Here is a 15909-nt window from a genome sequence, read left to right as displayed (position 1 = left end):
CGCAAACATCGGGAAATCACTCATTGGTCACCGCTAAACAAGTCTAGACATGTGCGTACGGGGCACGGCAAACATGCGAGAAAAGGAGCGCGGTAAAACAACGCGCAAACATCGGGAAATCACTCATTGGTCACCGCTAAACAAGTCTAGACATGTGCGTACGGGGCACGGCAAACATGCGAGAAAAGGAGCGCGGTAAAACAACGCGCAAACATCGGGAAATCACTCATTGGTCACCGCTAAACAAGTCTAGACATGTGCGTACGGGGCACGGCAAACATGCGAGAAAAGGAGCGCGGTAAAACAACGCGCAAACATCGGAAATCACTCATTGGTCACCGCTAAACAAGTCTAGACATGTGCGTACGGGGCACGGCAAACATGCGAGAAAAGGAGCGCGGTAAAACAACGCGCAAACATCGGGAAATCACTCATTGGTCACCGCTAAACAAGTCTAGACATGTGCGTACGGGGCACGGCAAACATGCGAGAAAAGGAGCGCGGTAAAACAACGCGCAAACATCGGGAAATCACTCATTGGTCACCGCTAAACAAGTCTAGACATGTGCGTACGGGGCACGGCAAACATGCGAGAAAAGGAGCGCGGTAAAACAACGCGCAAACATCGGAAATCACTCATTGGTCACCGCTAAACAAGTCTAGACATGTGCGTACGGGGCACGGCAAACATGCGAGAAAAGGAGCGCGGTAAAACAACGCGCAAACATCGGAAATCACTCATTGGTCACCGCTAAACAAGTCTAGACATGTGCGTACGGGGCACGGCAAACATGCGAGAAAAGGAGCGCGGTAAAACAACGCGCAAAATCGGAAATCACTCATTGGTCACCGCTAAACAAGTCTAGACATGTGCGTACGGGGCACGGCAAACATGCGAGAAAAGGAGCGCGGTAAAACAACGCGCAAAAATCGGAAATCACTCATTGGTCACCGCTAAACAAGTCTAGACATGTGCGTACGGGGCACGGCAAACATGCGAGAAAAGGAGCGCGGTAAAACAACGCGCAAAAATCGGAAATCACTCATTGGTCACCGCTAAACAAGTCTAGACATGTGCGTACGGGGCACGGCAAACATGCGAGAAAAGGAGCGCGGTAAAACAACGCGCAAACATCGGAAATCACTCATTGGTCACCGCTAAAACAAGTCTAGACATGTGCGTACGGGGCACGGCAAACATGCGAGAAAAGGAGCGCGGTAAAACAACGCGCAAAAATCGGGAAATCACTCATTGGTCACCGCTAAACAAGTCTAGACATGTGCGTACGGGGCACGGCAAACATGCGAGAAAAGGAGCGCGGTAAAACAACGCGCAAAAATCGGAAATCACTCATTGGTCACCGCTAAACAAGTCTAGACATGTGCGTACGGGGCACGGCAAACATGCGAGAAAAGGAGCGCGGTAAAACAACGCGCAAAAATCGGAAATCACTCATTGGTCACCGCTAAACAAGTCTAGACATGTGCGTACGGGGCACGGCAACATGCGAGAAAAGGAGCGCGGTAAAACAACGCGCAAACATCGGGAAATCACTCATTGGTCACCGCTAAACAAGTCTAGACATGTGCGTACGGGGCACGGCAAACATGCGAGAAAAGGAGCGCGGTAAAACAACGCGCAAAAATCGGAAATCACTCATTGGTCACCGCTAAACAAGTCTAGACATGTGCGTACGGGGCACGGCAAACATGCGAGAAAAGGAGCGCGGTAAAACAACGCGCAAACATCGGGAAATCACTCATTGGTCACCGCTAAACAAGTCTAGACATGTGCGTACGGGGCACGGCAAACATGCGAGAAAAGGAGCGCGGTAAAACAACGCGCAAAAATCGGAAATCACTCATTGGTCACCGCTAAACAAGTCTAGACATGTGCGTACGGGGGCACGGCAAACATGCGAGAAAAGGAGCGCGGTAAAACAACGCGCAAACATCGGGAAATCACTCACCTTTTCCCCCGTGGCGACGGTGCGACCACTCCCCACGGCCAGCCGCCGGCTCTAAAGCGAAACGCACCGCCTCCAAAATATTGTCGCCACCGGCGCACGTACTCGGAAGATCTCTGATTGGTTGCGCAATATATGTACAGGGTGTGTGCAGAAAAACATGACCCGCATTTTTACATGTAACTCGCTGTCTACTTAGCCGAGGAACTTCGGTGGCGCACGACGGCGTATTTATGCGTGCGAAAGCTACAAAAAAATCCTGGAAAGCATACTCAGTGTAAAAAAATAAACAGAGCGCGAAAACATGAGCTTCCATGCATTAGAATAGGGTGGTCATGACAGTGCATGGTAGTGCATTTCGGTCTCAGGAGAGTTATGTGCAGGCACCGCTAGGGGTACTGCCGATGAGCATCCATGTGGGACATCGTTTCGATTTATGCACCTATAGCTCCCCTAGCGTACTTGGACACAACTCTCCTACGTTAACCGTGTTGCCCTTTCACATACACCCTGTTGTCCACCATGTTGCCCTATTCTGATGCACGGAAGCCGACGTTTTCGTTGTTCCGTTTATTTTTTAAGCTGAGTATGGCTTCCACAATTTTTCTGCAGATTTCGAACGCATAAATGCGCCATCGTGCGCCACCGGAAGTTCGTTAGTTAGGTAGGCAACAAGCTATGTGCCTAATGCGGGTCATGTTTTTCTGCACACACCCTGTATAAATATTGGGATGCTCATTGGTCTAAAAAAACTGGCGTCAGTTTCCTTCGCGCTGATTGGGCCAGAGTCATTTGACTGAGTAGCGAGCATCCGAACGCGCGTACCGCTCAACGGAAGCAGTCGAACGGAGGAGAAAGAAAAACAACTCCCCCCCTGCAAAGAAGAAGAAGACAGAGGAGAAGACGCTAGGGGGTAGTTTGAGGGTTTTGAATGCTTTAGATTTACATTGTGGCGAACTGCTAATGTGAGAACGGAATGGCACATCCACCTCATCATCACAAAAGCGGGAAGACGAACATGACATGGAATCCCTGCACCTCCAAAGGACGCAGAAATCGTCAGAGAGGAAGTCTGCACTCTTTCCGACGTACTGCAGGTGAACGGTAAGACAAGTTTTATTACTTTTTTGTGACTGAAGGAAGTAATGCAGGTTTATCACGTTAAGTGCATTACGTACAACGTTTACGAGTCAGTGGTACGTTAGCGGCGTTTCATAGTGCATTGCCGTAACTTGTACGTTTCTGATATGCCGTTAATCAAATTATGTGTGGTTATGCTAGTTGCCCCTCATGCCCCTAGCAGCCGTTCATTAACTGTGATCTACGAACATTCGTGACAAATGCCTTGGTGTTCAAATACGAAATCAAGATCGATTGTCTATAATAGCAGTGATTTTCGTGCAGAGTTACGGATCATTAATATATTTTTTATTTTGTTTTAGTTCTCCCGGCAACCATCGGCAACAGCGACGCACATAGCTCAGCATTGGCTTTTGAACTGCCCTTCGATGTCGAAGCACTTAAAGCTCCATTGAAGCCTGTTACAAGACGTAAAAAGATATGTACTGTAGCTTTTTCGAGGCAGTTCCCGAGGACAAATAAAGTTGATTTGTCATACACCATCGCTTTTTGATTGTCTGCTTTGGGACAGCATGATCGTTGCTCTACAGCAAGACAGCAAGCGCCGAAGGCAAACGGACGAGGTGGGGGGGGGGGGTAGGGGGCGAGAGGAGAGACGAAAAACCTGAGGAGGGAAGGAGGTTGGGAAAGGAGGTCGGTCTGCGCATGCGCACTGGGCCCCAGCTTTTTTCCCGGAGCTGCACCTCGGAGACGCTGTGAGTGGCTCCTGGGATCACGTGGTTTGGGCGCAAGCCATTTTCCCTGGACTATTGCGTAAACGGCAGCTTCCGGCGGATGCCACGGCAGCCAGGCACAAACTGAGCCGGCGCGGGGACTGCGGAGCGACCGAGCGCACGTCATCACTCCGCGAGATCCAGCTAGCAGGTGACTGGGACGTCGCCGCCGCGCCAGGGGAATGAACGTGTAGTATAATTCTATTGTTGGGAAAAACTCACGTGACCTCAAGCGTTGGGCCAATCGTTGGACGTCGGTTGAGTAGCTTTTTGCTTTGCCTTTTTTTGTCTCCCTGGGTGACCTGTGACGCTGGCGAGGCTTTCCCTTTCCCATCTGTTTTCTCCCTCTCCCCCCTTTGGCGGTTCGGGGCAGTTCTGGGTGGTTGTGGATCTCCGTTCGCGTCGAGTGAAATAATAAACAACAAAATGTGGAAGCGTTGGCTGTTTCTGTTACACAAAGTGCTTTATTTTCCGGGATAGGTATTTCCAAAGCACAAATATGAAGTCTGCTGTAGCTGTGCACAACACGAACATGATGAACAAAGTTCGAATTAAATGCCGAAGCAACTTTTGCATTCACTGATAGCTCATGTCTCACGTGGAAGATTTCACAGTAGAACAACAATATTGGCTGCACACGCACACACATTCAGAGGTTCGGCATGACAGAGAACATGTCCATATTGCTGCTTGTGTAGGCGCCTGGTTGATCCGTGACAAAGGAAATTGTGAAGCTGCTATGCCGAAAGATGATGATCCAACCACTCTGAGTGTCATATCCATTCTACTGTATCCATGCAGATGCTATTCTGAAGCAGATATGAGTTGAGTGCTTATACCTGAACAAGAAAGATAGGGATCAGAAGCATGACAACCAAAAATTCTACCTGCCAAAATGCTTCTTGAAGCGTTGTCGCACCAAGCAAGCGAAGCAGACCTGCCTTCCAGTTATCTAGCACTCAGTTGACTTGCAGAAGTATCCATGAGGCACCGAGTTTTTCAGAGTCGGTATCGACAACATGTTAGGGAAGGACACTAAAAACCATCAAAAGCGGTACTGGCGTAGATGCTTTGCTTGCGTCCCCGCTGCACCCAACACATTTCGAAACTTTGCGGCGAGTTGCTGGAGTTGCTCCGGCACCGCCGACAGCCCGACACGGTCGCCGGCTTGAGCGCGCCAAGGAAAGTTCATAATTTCAAACCAACCAATGAGCGCTCGCATACCGGGGGAGCGGCTTCAGGAGCCAATGGGCTTGTGACGGTTGAGAACTCGCGCTTCGACGTAAAAATTATGACGTTTCATGACGTTTCATGACGCGAAAAGCTCGCAGCGCCTCACTTTAGTCCGCAAGTGAAACTCGCGATTTCATCCCCTTGGCCGCGCGGGCAGCTACGCATGCGCGCGCAGCGTGCTCCTACCGCCCTCTGCGCCGCGCCCCGCCCGGCCGTCATAGAGGGCATGGAGGAAGGAAACACAGGAGCGGCCCCTTCGAACTTTTTGCCATTGGGACGGGGGTGCCAGCTTCGCACTGCATCTGGGATGCTCCTGTCTACCATGTGACCGCTCACGTGACCCCAAGAGCATGCGCAGGCCAGCTCCCAAAGCAGACGACAGGAGTCGTGATTGCCTTGCAGTTCAGACAGCTCTCACCAACTCCCCATAGAGCCCATAGTATAGCTAAATTCACACAACACTGGGCACACGACCAATGAGAGTGCAGCGATTGCTCCCTCAATCCTCCAATCAGAAGTCTTTCCGTCCGGCTCGCAGCCCTACCGGTTCTGGCTGTTGCTGACTTCTGCTTTCCATACTGGCCTGTACCGGCTACCCCACCTCTAAGTCTACTAGCTTTCATGCACGTCGTAAAGTTGTTCCGTGATTCCCAAACAACTGTGAAAAGTGTCGTAATGAACAGAAATTTATTTATACTGACACAATCGGCATGTTGACACATATACATGCACTGAGCGTACTGAGTCCATTGCGTAACGCTTCCTAGCACACTGAACAAAGTTCAAACTTGCAAAACACGCATATCGACACAGCTTATTCCCAGCAACGAACAACTGTCACATACTTGCGCACAGTCGCTTGATCATCATGTCCTTGCCTGCTACACGTCAAACATAAAATGCTGCTTCATGAATTGTATTTTCTTGCCACCGCTATGCAGATCTGACGGCGCTCGAACATGTTCATCGAGCCAGAATTCACGACAACACTTCAGTTTGAAATCCGATTGGCTGTTCGTAGACCCATGCTTGTGGCGAGAAACAGTACAACACGATCAAAGACACCAATATACGGATAAAAACGGCGACCGGCGAACGCACTTGCCTCTCAACGAAGACACCGCCAACGGGCGCCCACCGTTTCAGATTTCAAATGAAACCGCCGAAGGAGAACGCAGCACGCAGGCGAGGAAGCGCGAAGTGCCGTTTTCAAATTCTGGCAACCAATCCGGACACGCTTGTGGCGTCCGACCAATAGAGAGGCACGGATTGCTCCGTGCGCAGTAACACGCATTTTGATACAGATTTTGCGAGAGCTGTGGGGGGCTGGTTCAGATATCTGCATTGTGATGAACGCCGCGCGTCCAGCTTTATTTGTGTGTGTTCGGAGGTTTACTCTTGGTTTACCCTTCTACTACAAGACCGGTCAGGGTCTGCAGGACAAGCACGCAGGACTAGAAACATCATTCGCGGCAGCGATGTTTGTGTGACGACGTGGCCGCGTTTTAGTGTTTGTTGCTGAAGTGGTAAAGCATGCCAGTAATCAAATTTGTACAACGATGGAGGAAGTCAATTGAATCTGCAGCTGTAGCACAACGCCAGCTTGGAAAGGAACGATTCAAGATGACTCTCTCACAGACAGGGGTACGAAACAACCGGTCAAGTACGTGCTTACGAAGGAAACGTTATTCCCGTGACAGAGCTGCTTTCTGTTGAACGACAGCCGCAACCGCGGTGAGAACACGTTAACAAACGTTGTTTCCGCAGTGGTGCTCACATTTTAAGAGTAGCTTTGGAAAAGCACGAAAAGCAGCGCGAGGAACAAAGCGTTGCCAAACCGAAACTTTGGAGAGGATCACGTGGTGGACAGGAAGTAATGGCGGTTTTGACAGGAGCGACCGCCAGAGGGGTCCCACGGAAATCTGCTCGAAACGGCCGCTCCTGTGTTTCCTTCCTCCATGATAGAGGGGGGTCACGCGGGCGATTTCGGTTTCGCTCTCTGCACTCTTCCACTGCGCGCGCTCTCCTAGCGGTAACGGGTGGCTTCTCCGATTCGGTTTCGCTCTCGTTTCTTTGCGCGTGTTTATCTGTATAAAGGCAGCGCGCACTGCGCTCGCATCGTCATACGTGAAGATGTTCAGCTACCACTCTTTACAAAATTGTTCCCGCACCCACGCTTCTTGGGAAGAAGTGGAGAAGGAATGTTTCAACGAAAGTCCCCGCAACGAGCTCGTCATCACTGCTTTTCGCTACGTGATAGACATGGTAGGCTTTGGCAATATAGGAGAGATCTCGCCGGGGCCGCTGCAGGAGATGGTGCGTCGGATCTACGCCCGTTACAAGAACGTCTGCATAACGGTTCCGACGGACCCCTGGGACTGATGAGCGAATTTGTGAGCTTGGCCAACGCAGAATTCAACTACATCGCTGCAGACATCGTGGACCTTCTCGCTCGTGCCATCGCTCATATTAAGCACGCCCTGCGGAAGCAGCGACATTTGCAAGCAGTCTACATCGCCAACTTTGTCATTGATTTATTGAAATACCGATTGGTTATTGACATGCAACGCATTAAACAGTCCGAATAACTTTGACGAGACTCTGTGTGTTCTTTCACTGAAACATCTTTATTGAATACATACAAAGACTTGGTCGATAGATGCCTGCACCCTCCCTCTTGCTATCTCACGAACAGATTACGAGAGATCATGCCAGAAAAGGGGAATCTTCATCGCAGCGTCGTCATTGCGCGGGTCACTGCCAGCACGATGACGGAATGGTCATTCTTTTCGTACACCCATTCCGCACTGCCACGCCCGCTTCTCCTGTCTGCGAGAGAGAGAGAGAGAGAAGCATGTCTCGACTAGAACTTTTATTCTCGATTACATGCGCGTGCAGCTCTTTGTTCCACGGTTACTCGATGCCTGACGTCGACGCCTCGGGCTCTCTTCCGGGTTTTCCGGTGCTGCACAAAGAGAGTACTATCGTAATCCTACGCGTCAAAACACTAGGAAAGCTTACCGTATTCGCAGCTCCCATAAGGGAAGGAGTGTACGGCATCCACGAGATAGCGTTGTCGTCGTAGGGGACCAAGCTCTTCTTGAGTCTCGAAATGGTGTACATCGTTTGCTTTATACTCTGGATGGTGCACTGCTTCTGAGAGACCGCCTTTTCATTGAACAGAGAATCTCGGTACACTTCGTGCAATAAATGTTTCCTCACCACGTCTTTCTTAACTCCTTTGCTCTCGCGATCTGTTTGTGTGTCCCAGCCAAGAGAATGCTGTACATTTTCGCTCGGATGGCTACGACTTCCTGAATAACTCCGCCCCCGTCTCGTCTTTGAAGTACCCCATCTGATTCGCGTGCTCGTCGTTGAAAAGTGGGTGGTCCATGGATAGGAAGAAGATCTAACTCACTCAATCTTCATCAGCTGCTCTTCCAGGCTTTCACACGTGAGAGAAAAAATTATGCTGTCCGTGTCGCTATAGATCAATTGCACTGGACATGTCAAGCGAGAAAAGAGCGACTCGTAGATGAAGCTGTACATTCGGACTTTGGATATTTCAAGAATGGCAAAGCCCACGTAAAGGGGGTGCGTGCATTTGATGCGGCGTTGTTTCATCTCGTACAAGATGCACTTGTCACTCAGAATGAAAAATGCTGACTGTCGACGGAGCTAGCTTTTCGGAGTGGCTTTCTTTGTCGTAGGCTATAGCGTACCTTTTCATGCCGTCTCACATTTTGTATCGACTTACCGAACGTGCTGTTCGACATGGTTTTGTACAGAAGTCGCTCGAATTTCGTGGTCGCGGCATTCCTCAACGCGACGTTTCTCTGCACGAAGGTTCGCAAAAAGTTGTCTTGGCGGAACGAGAGGATGCTGTGAACACGTTTTATTTTCATGCCCAACCTCACGTACAGAGCGAGCAATGCATAATGAACGACGTAGCGTTCTTTGTCGTAGCACGTCAGCAAGAGTTTCTTTGTGGGAGGGGCGTTCAGCGCCAACGCATCTTTCAAGTGTCGCTGGTAGGGGGAGAGTTCGTTCTCGTCCACGCACCTGTGTTCGGGTGCCAGGGGAAAATCCCTGGTGAGCGCGTGCAGTTCTTCGGGTACGACAAGTCTACCACGTACGTAACCCACTTCCGAATCGTGAGGAATGTTGAGAAAATCGATCTCGCTCCACCTCGAAGGATCGACCCACTCAAAACCACCTGTCGGGAGATGGAAAGTCATCGCGTACGGGTACAAACTATTCACGTCGAGGTACTGGATAAACTTTTCGCTATTCTCGTAATCGTCGCACCCCTCGTGATTAGCCCACAGTATCTGTGGAAGCTGTTACAAATGCCTCCCCTGATTCCCTTCTCGATCGTTTCGTACATCTCGCGATCGCTCATGAGCTCGAGTTTGACTTTGGTGAGCTTCAGAGCGCTGCCCACGCGTAGCTGGCGAGGGACACGGTACGTAGGATATCTAACCTCCGTCTCTAGCGCGATCTTCCTGAAATACAGCACGACGTCGCAGAGCTGACAGGCGTCGAGCGTGACGTAGAGACGCGTGTAACCGCCGAGGTTCTTACATTCGAACAATTCGAAAATCGAGGGCGTACTGATAGTCCTCGTCCGTGATCTCTTGGTCGTTCAGGTCACTTTTGAAAGCTTCCTTTGGCGGTAGTGCGGGCAAATTGTACGCTTCGAAACTGTCGACGAAGGTGTACGGGTAAATGCCCTTCCTGAGGAGGCGCGGAAACGGTCACCATACATTTGACGGGTACAATGAAACGCGCCCTCACCGCCGCTGAGCAGGGTTTCCACCAGGTTCGACAAGGAGAGGTTGAAAAACTGCGTGGTATCGCGGAAATGGAGATCGCCAATGTTGAACCCTCTTATCTTTTCCGTACTCGAAGCTAAGATCCACGGCTCGCCCAGATTTAGAACGTGCATGTGGCGGAGAAGGGAGCTCAAATCGTACTGCAGGTTGTGCACGCACACGACGAGTTCTTTGGTTACGACACGTAAGGTTACACGTATCACACAGCGTCGCGACAAAATTCGAAGAACCGGGCTCTACGAAGCGGTGTGGTCGTGATGCGACACCTTCCGCGTATGTCGGTTAAATTCGATTCCACAAAATTCGCAGTGCGTAGCGCTCGTGCCGAAAGTGGTCTTCCATACTCATGACCAACGGCGAGGGACAACTGTTCAACCTATCGATTTGATCGCTAAATCGCTTGAGCGAGAGCAAGCATTTCTCTGCCGCGTTGGGTCCCAAATAGCCATCTAGGCCTAGTATTTTTCCGTCCAACTTCTCACTACAACGATGCAGTACGAGCTCATCCTGTGCACACTCAGGCGTCCTTAACGAGCGCGTCCTTTTCCAAACGCTCTCCGTGTCCAACACCGCGAAATAGGGATAGGGATGCATGTACTGTATCTTGTTGAAGGAGACACACTCCCCCGCTTTTGGCATTTCGAGAATCACTTCGTTTACGTCTCGACACAGACGTTCGTCTGCAATGCCTCTCTCGTCCCGTAACCGCGTGCATTTCTCGCAATAAAAGTAGTCACTTCGTCCCATGAAAGTGCTAAATTTTCTGATTCCATAGAAATGCTCTCTAACCTCGAGCAGTGGACTTTATCTTTATAGAGCGTGCAGGGAACCCGTCCGTAGATATCGAACTCGTCTGCTCGTCGAACACGTAGATGTACACGGAGATTTTGTTTTTTCTCTCCCACAGGGAATGTCTTCGTAAGTGACTGGAAGCAGGGCGGCCAGTACGTTACGCGCGTCTCCGGATTCGAAGGATTCATGTATTTGCGGTATCTGGCATAATCGTTTGGTTTGTTCCTCAACGGATGCAAGAGTGCCAGCACGCTATACTTGAAACACTCGTTTTCGTGATTCGGTGGAAGTTTGACGTTTGTGAGAGTCTTGTTTTTCTTTTCAGCATTTCGGGAAGCTCGATCGTGCACCCAATCCGCTTCGGTTTTAAGCGCGTTAGTTTTAAGTCGACACATTGGACGTCGTTCGAGGTGAAACCAGACCCTTCTCGCATAGTTTTTACGCGTTGCGAGGACTCTGCGATGGCAGCATTTATCGCGCCTTCGATTTCTTGGCGGTATGAACCACTCTCAAGTGAAGGTTCACGTGAAGGAGATGAGAAAAACCCATCGGCTCCGTCCTTAATCATGAGCGCTTCGAGCACAGACAAAATTTGAAAGGCATGGGACATGCTTCGAGGACACGCGTGATTACTGGAGCTATGCTCGGTAGATAGAGTCGCAAATCGTCGACGTTGTCGTCGTGCGGGGAACAGAGAAGCGTGTACCTAGTAGCCAGTGTGTCAAATGCCTCATCTGTGACAAAAAAAGGAAGGAATCGTCTCTCCGTGACGGAGGGATGATTGTGTAGCGGGCCGTGGACAACCACGAAGATGGCCACACGCCTGGCTTCAGTTCCACCGGCGCGGTCCTGGAGACAGGCCACCGTCATCGCCTCTCCGTGGCATACCATCATCGTCGGTCGGGGCTCATGTAGAGGAACAACAACTTCTCTACATTTGGTGACCCGAACGATGAACATCATGTTCAGCGCAATTCGGCCCTTCACCATCCCCAATTTCTGACCACACCTTCCACGAGCACTACCACGGCACGCTATGCCTGGAAGCCATCATCATTACTCGGCTCATCACGGTCATATCCCGAACGCCATTCGCCTCTCGCCCGACACGCCGACCGCTTCTGTCCGCGCTACCGATCAGCTGTCGATCCAACCGACCCGACCGCTCACTAACCATCGCATCCGCCCACCGGTTCACGGCATCCAGGGACCGACCTGCGCTGTCCACGGCCCAGCCGGCACACTCACCAAACCTCGCTTCATTTCGCATCTCAACTCGCATCCGCTGCCGGCCGCAACGCCTGAGCGCACCCAACTTCGCATCCAAGCTTCGCTCCAACCGCCATTAAACCATTATCATGGGCAAACCGTCAGCCTGTGTGGTTGTCCCTTCATTATCTCTCGTCGCGACAACCCACAATTGGTGACCCGAACTAGACCCTTGCTGATCCAATTGCATGCCCTCGGCTGATCGCTCTTGCCATGCAGGATTCATCGCCACCAGCAACGTCAGTCGTCTCGCCGTGAGACTACCGCCATTTTGGCCTGCGAACCCTACCATCTGGTTCGTACAGGTCGAATGCCAATTCCAACTGGCTGGCATCACCACGCAAGCGACCAAGTATAAGCACGTCCGTTTTCCGTTCTTCCACCCGAGGTTAGCTTCTGTGTGACCGACATTCTCTGCGCTCCGTCGGGCCCTACGACACACTAAGGCTGCTATATTCAGCGCACATGGCATCCGACCGGAAGCGTTTTCCCAACAGCTTTCTCTCCGCTGCAGATCTTCGGAGACAGGCGACCATCCCAATTTTCTACGGCATATGCAGAACCTGCTCGGTGGACCGCGCCTACACTTTTGACGAAGCACTCCTCAAGGAGCTATTCTTACACAGCGCCTTCCATCTACTCGTGCGGATGACACTGGCCACTACAACCAACCTTTCGATCACAGAGCGTGGCGCTTCATGCGGACAAGATTCTGGATGTGGCGCAGTAAGCCGTTATGCAGGCCACCCTCCCGATTGCTCGCTCACGTGTCTGCACCCTGCAACTTCGGTGACTGCCCCTCCGCCTCCCTTCCGTCCTGCCGAGCCAACAAACGAAATTGCCCGCTTTTCGAGGACGTACGTTCACGAGCTCCGTGCCCTCATCGCCTCGACGCAGACGAACCGTGGCCCTGCCTCCCCTCGACGCGGTTCACAGATCCGACAATTTCGTAGGTCCCCTTCTCCAGCGCGTGGCCAACCCTTCGCCATTCTGTTGGTACCGCACTGGTCCTTCGGGTGCTCAAGCTCACAATTGCCAACCGCCGTGTTTCCTGTCCGCGGAAACCTTCCCGGGGAGCGCTAAAGGCGGCGAGCGCCCCCACCCCTCCTGTCCATCGGGGTCGCCTGTTCTTCGTCGCCGACTTAGCATCTCGTCTGGACGCTTCCTTGTGGATACTGGTGCAGAAATTAGTATCTCTCCCGGCCAGCAAGGCGAACAAGTGCAAGTTCCGAGTTACCACCTGACCGTTGTCAACAACACCAAGCATTTCCCGTTTACGGAGAGCAGTCACTGACACTAAACCTCGGCCTACGTCGTTCCTTCCCTGGATCTTCAAAATCGCAGCCGTTGACCAGGCTATTATCGGACCAGATTTTCTGCAGCATTTTGGTCTTGCCGTCGATGTGCGTCGTAAGGCCCTCCTGACTCGAACACGGGACCTGCGCTCGGATATCTAACGCCCCGCATTTTCCTTGCCCGCCATCTCGTCCCTTCAGTCTCCCTTCGCTGCCGTGCTCAGCGAATTCCCTTCTCTGTCCCAGCACCTGAATGGACGAAGGCCTGTTCGCCACGACGTCGTCCATTACATCAACACGTCGGGGCCCCCCGGTGCACTTCAAGCCCGCGTCGTCCTCGCCCCTGAGAAGTGGAATATCGCTCGCAGCGAATTCGACCATATGTTGGCTATCGGCATCGCCCGCCCCTCCTCCAGCGATTGGGAAACTCCCCTACATATGGTCCCCAAAGAAAACCGGCGGGGATTATCGCGCCCTGAACATCGCTACGAAACCCGACCGCTATCCGCTGCCCAATATACAGGATTACACCATGAACCTTACCGGGGCAAGTATTTTCAGCAAAATCGATCTAACTAAGGCATACCACCAAATTACCGCAGCGTCAGAGGACGTTTCGAAAACAGCCGTTGTGACACCTTTCCGGGTCTTTGAATTCCTGCGCATGCCTTTTGGCTTGAGGAACGCTGCGCAGACGTTCCATCGTTTTATTGATTCGATACTGCGAGGCATCCCCTTCGTTTTCGCGTACATGGATGACCTCCTCATCGTCGCGAAACAAAGGAGCAGCATTTCCACCCCCTTCGCGAAGCCTTTGCCCGCCTCGAACACCACGGCGTGCGAGTTTGGCAAGCCTTCTCTTGATTTCTTGGGCCATCACCTGGAATCTCCCCCCTGCCCAAGAAGATCCAGGCCATCGCAGAATTCCCGGCCCCCCACTTCAATCCGTCAACTGCGCCGCTTCCTCGGCTTGGTCAACTTTTATCGGCGTTTTGTGCCATCCTGCGCGTCGATACTACGGCCACTGGAGACCTCCTCCAGTCCTCAGGGCCCGGTGAGTAGTAGAGAGTGGTTGAGAAACAAGCCCCATGAGAAACTACGACCCCCCCTGCCCTGAGCCCTGCGCGTATTTTTCCCTGCACGGCGCGTGCGGGGAGGGTTGTCCGCGCGCTTATCGGCGGGGGAAGGCTGCGCGTGCGCTCATCGTAGCATATTTTTCAGCCTGGGCAGACTTCTTGGGCCGACTTCACATATTTTTTTCCGATACAATAGGTGAGCGGTTTACATGCAGAGACATGCAAAGAAGGGTCATACACAAAAAGTACAAGTCAAAATATATTTATTAATGCCATTCAAGTTGAGATATATTTATTAAAGCCAATAGTGCTGGGAATTGTGATGCCAATCAGGTGAAGGAGAAAAACCCAACCGAAAAAACCTTCACCACCTGTAACAGGGCGGTGCTCGAGTGGAGGGTTGCTGTGGTGGGCGGAGCGTGACCTGAGGGCTGCGTGTGCTCTTACCATTCACCCTGGGCTGACTTCTTTCAACATTTTCCTACTTGGGCCGATTTCCTTCCCGTGACAGGTGGGCGGAGCGTGACCGGAGGGCTGCTGTGGTGGGCGGAGCGTGACCGGGGGGCTGCGTGCATGCTACCATTCACCCTGGGCTGACCTGTTTCACAATTTTCCTACTTGGGCGTCGCGTGGCCGGAGGGCTGCGTGGGCGTTTACCATTCAGCCTGGGCCGCCGACTTTCGTCATTTTTCAGTCTGGGCCGCCGACTTTCGTCATTTTCAGCCTGGGCCGCCGACTTCACATATTTTTCCAGATACAATAGGTGTGCAGTTTACATGCAAAGGATAGCCATACACAAAAGTACAAGTGAAAATATATTTATTAAAGTAATTAGGAATTATGTTATGACTCCGCGTGAATGGGAAAAAAATCTGAAATAGAAGGAACACAATACACGTAACAATACTTATTACAGGTATGATACACTAGCATTGAATAGGTATCACAAATCAAACACAATATTTTTTATTAGTGGAAGTTTTCAATGAATCAGAAGTGATAGCGCATTTAATCAAAGAATATATTCTTAATCAATACGATTACAATCAAAATGACAATTTGTATTATAAAACGTCTAATATTCCTATACGTGAGAACCATCAGTGCAATAGCGGGAAGTTCTGATAGTTGTATGCAGTTAAATGTGAACAGCAGAGACTCTGGAGGACTATGGGACACGAACACAAGAGGAAATAAAATCTATACCAATACAAAGAAGATATTCCACTTCACCACATAGCACACTCGCAGCCAACAAACAGAACGACAAGAACACAAGAGGAAATAAAATCTATACCAATACAAAGAAGATATTCCACATAGACATGTTAAAAATGAACTTCACCACATAGCACGCTCATAGCCAACATACAGAACAAAGAACGACACGAACACAAGAGGAAAATCAGAAGAAAAAATCAAACTCATCAGAAAATAGATATGTTAAAAACGAACTTCACCACATAGCACGATCCCAGCCAACAATCAGAACGACACGAACACAAGACGAAATAAAATCTATACCACTACAAAGAAGGTATTCCACTTCACCACATAGCACGCTTCTAGCCAACAAACAGAACAAAGAA

At 51.0% G+C, this 15909-nt stretch overlaps 1 long non-coding RNA gene across 2 annotated transcripts in view; it reads right to left on the bottom strand.

Moving 5' to 3' along the window:
• LOC135374487 (uncharacterized) overlaps nucleotides 1-2009 on the bottom strand; it is a 31458-nt gene extending 29449 nt beyond the window's left edge. For both annotated transcript variants that reach the window (XR_010416923.1, XR_010416922.1), the window contains exon 1: nucleotides 1971-2009. This is a non-coding gene — a long non-coding RNA (uncharacterized LOC135374487). The remainder of the gene's footprint in view (nucleotides 1-1970) is intronic.
• Between the last annotated feature and the right edge of the window lie 13900 nt (nucleotides 2010-15909).

This window comes from Ornithodoros turicata, unplaced genomic scaffold (assembly GCF_037126465.1).
Source record: "Ornithodoros turicata isolate Travis unplaced genomic scaffold, ASM3712646v1 Chromosome67, whole genome shotgun sequence".
NCBI classification, from domain to species: Eukaryota; Metazoa; Arthropoda; class Arachnida; order Ixodida; family Argasidae; genus Ornithodoros; species Ornithodoros turicata.
This window is presented reverse-complemented; position numbering and strand designations above follow the sequence as displayed.